This window comes from Macaca mulatta, chromosome 2, assembly GCF_049350105.2.
Source record: "Macaca mulatta isolate MMU2019108-1 chromosome 2, T2T-MMU8v2.0, whole genome shotgun sequence".
NCBI classification, from domain to species: Eukaryota; Metazoa; Chordata; class Mammalia; order Primates; family Cercopithecidae; genus Macaca; species Macaca mulatta.
In genome coordinates this window covers 110,532,500-110,539,229 of record NC_133407.1, presented here as the reverse complement: position 1 = coordinate 110,539,229, position 6,730 = coordinate 110,532,500, and the positions used below count along the sequence as shown (strand labels likewise).

The window sequence follows — 6,730 nt, the reverse complement described above, 5'->3', positions numbered from 1 at the left end:
CCCAGCTACTCGGGAGGCTGAGGCAGGAGAATGGCGTGAACCCGGGAGGCGGAGCTTGCAGTGAGCCGAGATCTGGCCATTGCACTCCAGCCTGGGTGACACAGCAAGACTCCGTCTCAAAAAAAAAAAAAAAAAAAAAATTAGCTGGGCATGATGGTGAACACCTGTCATCCCAGCTACTAGGGAGGCTGAGGCAGAAGAATCACTTGAATCTGGGAGGCGGAGGTTGCAGTGAGCAGAGATCGTGCCACTGTACTCCAGCCTGGGTGACAGAGCAAGACTCCCATCTCAAAAGAAAAGAAAACAAAAGGGGCCGGGCGCGGTGGCTCAAGCCTGTAATCCCAGCACTTTGGGAGGCCGAGACGGGCGGATCACGAGGTCAGGAGATCAAGACCATCCTGGCTAACACAATGAAACCCCGTCTCTACTAAAAATACAAAAAAAAAATTAGCCGGGCGAGGTGGCGGCGCCTGTAGTCCCAGCTACTCGGGAGGCTGAGGCAGGAGAATGGCGTGAACCCGGGAGGCAGAGCTTGCAGTGAGCCGAGATCGCACCACTGCACTCCAGCCTGGGCGATAGAGCGAGACTCCGTCTCAAAAAAAAAAAAAAAAAAAAAAAAAAAAAAAAAAAAAAAAAGAAAAGAAAACAAAAGAAAAAAGCTGTTGGCTGATGTGTTTGATGGAGAAAAGGGAGAAGCTGATTTTATATATATATATATATATATATATATATATTTTTTTTTTTTTTTTTTTTTTTTTGAGACGGAGTCTCGCTGTGTCTCCCAGGCTGGAGTGCAGTGGCGTGATCTCGGCTCACTGCAAGCTCCGCCTCCCGGGTTCACGCCATTCTCCCGCCTCAGCCTCCCAAGTAGCTGAGACTACAGGCGCCCACCACCACGCCCGGCTAGTTTTTTTTTTTTTTTGTATTTTTAGTAGAGACGGGGTTTCACCATGTTAGCCAGGATAGTCTCGATCTCCTGACCTCGTGATCCACCCGCCTCGGCCTCCCAAAGTGCTGGGATTACAGGCTTGAGCCACCGCGCCCGGCCGAAGCTGATTATATTTTATTTAATTCCTTGATATTATCTAATAGCATTCAATAGTGGAAAGAAAAAGCCCTGGATTCAGGCCAGGCATGGTGGCTCACACTAGCATTTTGGGAGGCTGAGGCAAGAGGACTGTTGAGGCCAGGAGTTTGCGACCACTCTGGCCAACATAGCAAGACCCCAACTCTATTATTAAAAAAAAAAAAGTCCCAGATTCAAGCAGTTTTAACACAGAGACTGACTATGCAAATGGACAATAGCCAGGCCAAATATAAAAATAGAACTCTGATACATAATCTGCAGCCACCAGCCCAAGAAACCAACCCATTATCTACAGTAACTAGCCTACTATCTATAAGTCAGACTTGTAGGAAGTCAGACCACTATCTTTAGCAATCAGTCCAGGAAGCCAAACAACAACCCTATAACAATCAGCCTCCAAACAGCCAGGACTTGAATAATAACAGATAGCTTCCATAATTTTTGTCCTTGCTTCCAATTTAGGACCAATGTAAGAAAGCCAAATATCCATATAGGATGTCCCACTTCTGATTAGACTGCTCATGGGTTCCAGTTGAGTCATACCTGAAGTCTTCCCTTTTTTCCACCATAAAGCTTTCCCAGTCCTTTGCCTGACTTTGAGTCTCTGCCAAAACATGTGATGATGTCTGACTCCTTTGCTATAGCAAGCTCTGATGAAATCGCTTTTGCCTGTTCTTATTTGGCTGGTCTTCATTTATTTCCACACCACATATAAGCTACATGAATCTATATTGGGAAAAATGTCTCCTCTACCTCATAGGGCCTAGCAAAGTGCCAAGAACAGTTAAGCTCCACATCCCATTATCTGACATCATCACAAACCAGCCTGTAAGGCCACTTAATTATACAACACAAGAAACCAAGATCTGTCAGGTTGCGTTCCTCTCAGGGTATCTTAATTACTGAAACCCAAAAGGTTTAATTTACCCTAGCACAGTTTTTAAGTGTTGTAATGACAGTAACACAGGCTAATAGCCAGAGTTAATTGTATATCATCCTTCTTTGGTGGTTCAGTTTTCAAGGTTTCGTGATTTTTTTGCATCAAAAATTCAGTGAAAGCTGAATTTAGTAATTTTAAGTCTCAATCTGAGATTGCAAATTTCTCAGCTATTGTACAAAATGTCCCCTTGGTCAAGTTTTAAATTAGGACCATGCAACAAAAATGCACATTTCATTTGAAAGTTTTTGTGCAGGTGTGCCCAAGCAGTCAAATCCAATTAAACAGGGCCAAATGCCTTAATAGTTGAAGACTTTCTTTTTCATCAGGCTGTCTCTAGAGAGATTCCAAGTAAATAAAATAGTGAAATCCCAAGATACCTTTTGTTTACACAAGTTAAGAAAGATAGGTATTAAGTAATTTGGAAGAATGATCAAGGGTGATTGGATTCGTTACAGCACTGATTCTATGGGGGAGGTGCCAACCATATTGCCCTTGAGGAAAAGTAGTACCTTGACTTCAGCAAAGAGCCACAGGGTTCTTGGTTGAGGGGAGAACAGGGGGGCAATGATTCTGAGGTGTAAGTGTGCGAAATGCATGGAGGGAAAGTATAGAAGGCAGTGGGACATATAAAGGCATGCTGATGAGTGGTGAGGGGCAGAGGCTTCAAATGCTTGGTTGAAGAAATATAAAGATGTTAAGAAAAATTATTTCAGACCAGGTGCGGTGGCTCATGCCTGTAATCCCAGCACTTTGGGAGACCGAGGCGGGTGGATCACCTGAGGTACGGAGTTCAAGACCAGCCTGACCAACATAGAGAAACCCTGTCTCTACTAAAACTACAAAATAGCTGGGCATGGTGGTGCATACCTGTAATCCCAGCTACTCAGGAGGCTGAGGCAGGAGAATCGCTTGAACCCAGGAGGTGGAGGCTGTGATGAGCCGAGATCGTGCCATTGCACTCCAGCCTAGGCAACAAGAGCTAAACTCTGTCTCAGGAAAAAAAAAAAAAAAAAAGAAAGAAAAGGCCGGGCGCGGTGGCTCAAGCCTGTAATCCCAGCACTTTGGGAGGCCGAGACGGGCGGATCACGAGGTCAGGAGATCGAGACCATCCTGGCTAACATGGTGAAACCCCGTCTCTACTAAAAAATACAAAAAACTAGCCGGGCGCGGTGGCGGGCGCCTGTAGTCCCAGCTACTCGGGAGGCTGAGGCAGGAGAATGGCGTGAACCCGGGAGGCGGAGCTTGCAGTGAGCTGAGATCCGGCCACTGCACTCCAGCCTGGGCGGCAGAGCGAGACTCCGTCTCAAAAAAAAAAAAAAAAAAAAAAAAAGAAAAATTATTTCAAACATGGGAACAAGATAAAAGGTAGGTGGCATGTACTTTCAATGTCATACTGGAGATTGAGAGACATGATAATCTCATCCAAGAATAATTTAGTTATCCAGGATGATTTTTTTTTTTTTTTTTTTGAGACAGAGTCTTGCTCTGTCACCCATGCTGGACTGCAGTGGTGCCATCTCAGCTCTGCAACCTCCACCTCCCAGATTCAAGCAATTATCATGCCTCAGCCTCTCAAGAAGCTGGGATTACAGGCATGCGCCCCCACACCTGGCTAATTGTATTTTTAGAAGAGACACGCTTTCACCATGTTGGCCAGGCTGGTCTTGAACTCCTGACCTGAAGTGATCTACCTGCCCTGGCCTCCCAAAGTGTTGTGATTACAGGTGTGAGCCACTGCACCCCACCCGACTTTGCTATTTGTTATCCATTAACTTAGGTTCTGAAGTTGTATGCTACATGTTATCCAATAGAAAAGATAGCCCTAAAGGCTAATATTTTACTGCCCTATATATTTAAATATAAACTGATTTAGACATAAACCAGTTTTATATCTAATCTAGTACTTTAACACCTCTTCCCTGCTAATAACATTACTTCTTCTTCTTTTATTTTTTAGAGATAGAGTCTGGCTCTGTTGCTTAGGCTGAAGTGCAGTGGTGCCATCTTGGCTCCCTGCAGCCCTGACCTCTTGGGCTCAAGCAATCCTCCCACCTCAGACTCCTGAGTAGCTGGGACTACAGGCACCCACCATCATGCCCAGATAATTTTTTGTATTTTTTGTAGAGATGGGATTTCGTCATGTTACCCAGGCTAGTCTCAAACTGAGCTCAAGTGATCCTCCTGCCTCAGCCTCCCAAAGTCCTAGGATTACAGGTGTGAGCCATCACATCCAGCCATTCCTTCTTAAATATCGGTGAATACTTAGTTCTTCAACATGCTCTTTGAACCAGCTTTACTTACCATCTTATTGGTTCCCTTATAATAAGTTAATAAATATTTGACACATGTTCATAATATATTTGTATGAGTCATGTTTTCAACTTTTTGAAAATTATACCTTGACAGGTTCAACTGTGATGACCCAAACTAACCAAGGGTTAAGGGTACTTTGTGAAAAAAAGCAGTCCTCACTCCACCAAGGAGCCCAACTCTAAATTGTCATTGGATTCCTCCTCATTCTGCATGGATTTGTAAAGGACTAAATTTTAAGAACCTGGGAAAACGTATTCCAGGCCGGGCGTGGTGGCTCACATCTATAATCTCAGCACTTTGGGAGGCCAAGGTGGGCAGATCACTTGAGGTCAGGAGTTCGAGACCAGCCTGGCCAACATGGTGAAACCCCGTCTGATCTCGGCTCACTGCAACCTCCACCTCCTGGGTTCAAGTGATTCTTTTGCCTCAGCCTCCCAAGTAGCTGGGACTACAGGCATGTGCCACCATACCCGGCTAATTTTTTGTATTTTCAGTGGAGACAGGGTTTCACCATATTGGCCAGGCTAATCTCAAACTCCTGACCTCGTGATCCGCCCGCCTCGGCCTCCCAAAGTGCTGGGATTACAGGCGTGAGCCACTGCGCCCGGCCCACCTCGGGCTTTTAAAAAAAAAAAAAAAAAAAAAAAAAATTGGCTGGGTGCGGTGGCTCACGCCTGTAATCCCAGCACTTTGTGAGGTCGAGACGGGCAGATCACGAGGTCAGGAGATCGAGACCGTCCTGGCTAACATGGTGAAACCCCGTCTCTACTAAAAATACAAAAAAAATTAGCCGGGCGTGGTGGCGGGTGCCTGTAGTCCCAGCTACTCAGGAGGCTGAGGCAGGAGAATGGCGTGAACTCGGGAGGCGGAGCTTGCAGTGAGCTGAGATAGCACCACTGCACTCCAGCCTGGGCGACAGAGTGAGACTCCGTCTCAAAAAAAAATTGAGAAGATGACTTCTATCTAGAGAACTGGTGTTCAGATCTTACTGCAAAAGGCTAATCATTACTGACTTATACAAATGTTATATTTTTCTACTGTTTCATTTAACCCAACAACATTTCATCCCCACCATGAGAAACCTAAACAAGTTGAAATAAACCCCAAACTTGGAGTAGTAAATTAGGTTAGTAAAGTAGGTTAAATTAGTAAAGTAGATTTTTGCTTCTCCCCATGAACATCCTTTATTTTTATTTTTTGATTCCCAGTAATAGCAACTGCCAATAGAACTTTTTTGAAAGAAATGTTCCTTCTATAGCAATTTATTGAATGCTTTCTATATGCTAAACTCTATGGGTAGAAATAGAGGATACAGGCCAGGCACGGAGGCTCATGCCTGTAATCCTAGCACTTTGGGAGGCCAAGGTGGGTAGATCACAAGGTCAGAAGTTCAAGACCAGCCTGGCAAACATGGTGAAACCCCATCTCTACTAAAAATACAAAAATTAGCTGGGTGTGGTGGCACGCGCCTGTAATTCCAGCTACTCAGGAGGCTGAGGCAGGAGAATTGCTTGAGTCTGGGAGGCGAAGGTTGCGTTGAGCTGGATCACTTCACTGCCCTCCAGCCTGGGTGACAGAATGAGACTCTGTCTCAAAAAAAAAAAAAAAAAAGGAAAAAAAGAAAAAAATAGAGGATACAGAGATAAATGAGATAATTCCTGCCTTTGGGAAGCTCCCAGACTAACTGGAGAAACACTTCTAAACAGATAAGGAAGGGCTGGGCATGGTGGCTCATGCCTGAAGTCCCAGCACTTTGGGAGGCTGAGGAGGGAAGACTACTTGAGCCCAGGAGTTTGAAACCAGCCTGGGTGACACAGCAAGACACCAGTGCACTCCAGCCTGGGCAGCAGAGCCGGATCCTATCTATAAAAAAATAAAATAAGGCCGGGCGCAGTGGCTCACACCTGTAATCCCAGCACTTTGGGAGGCCAAGGCGGGCGGATCACAAGGTCGGGAGTTCAAGACCAGCCTGACCAAGATGGTGAAACCCCGTCTCTACTAAAAATACAGAAAGTTAGCCAGGCGTGGTGGCAGGCACCTATAATCCCAGCTACTCGGGAGGTTGAGGCAGGAGAATCGCTTGAACCCAGGAAGTGGAGGTTGCAGTGAGCTGAGACTGTGCCACTGCATTCCAGCCTGGGTGACAAAGAGAGACTCCTCCATCTCAGAAAAAAAAAAAAAAAAAAAAAAAGCCTGATGATCACGAGGGTGGATCACAAGGTCAGGAGTTCAAGACCAGCCTGGCCTACATGGTAAAACCCCGTCTCTACTAAAAATACAAAAATTATCTGGGGGTGGTGGTGGGTGCCTGTAATCTCAGCTACTTGGGAGGTTGAGGCAGGAGAATTGCTTGAACCCAGGAGGCAGAGGTTGCAGTGAGCTAGGATCAT

The 6,730-nt window shown here is 45.6% G+C and overlaps 1 long non-coding RNA gene across 1 annotated transcript; it reads left to right on the top strand.

Moving 5' to 3' along the window:
* The first annotated feature begins 1,365 nt into the window (after positions 1-1,365).
* On the top strand, positions 1,366-4,386 carry LOC144339173 (uncharacterized). The gene is made up of 2 exons (XR_013413896.1): positions 1,366-2,745; positions 4,234-4,386. It is a non-coding gene; the product is annotated as an uncharacterized LOC144339173 (long non-coding RNA).
* The last annotated feature ends 2,344 nt before the right edge of the window (positions 4,387-6,730 follow it).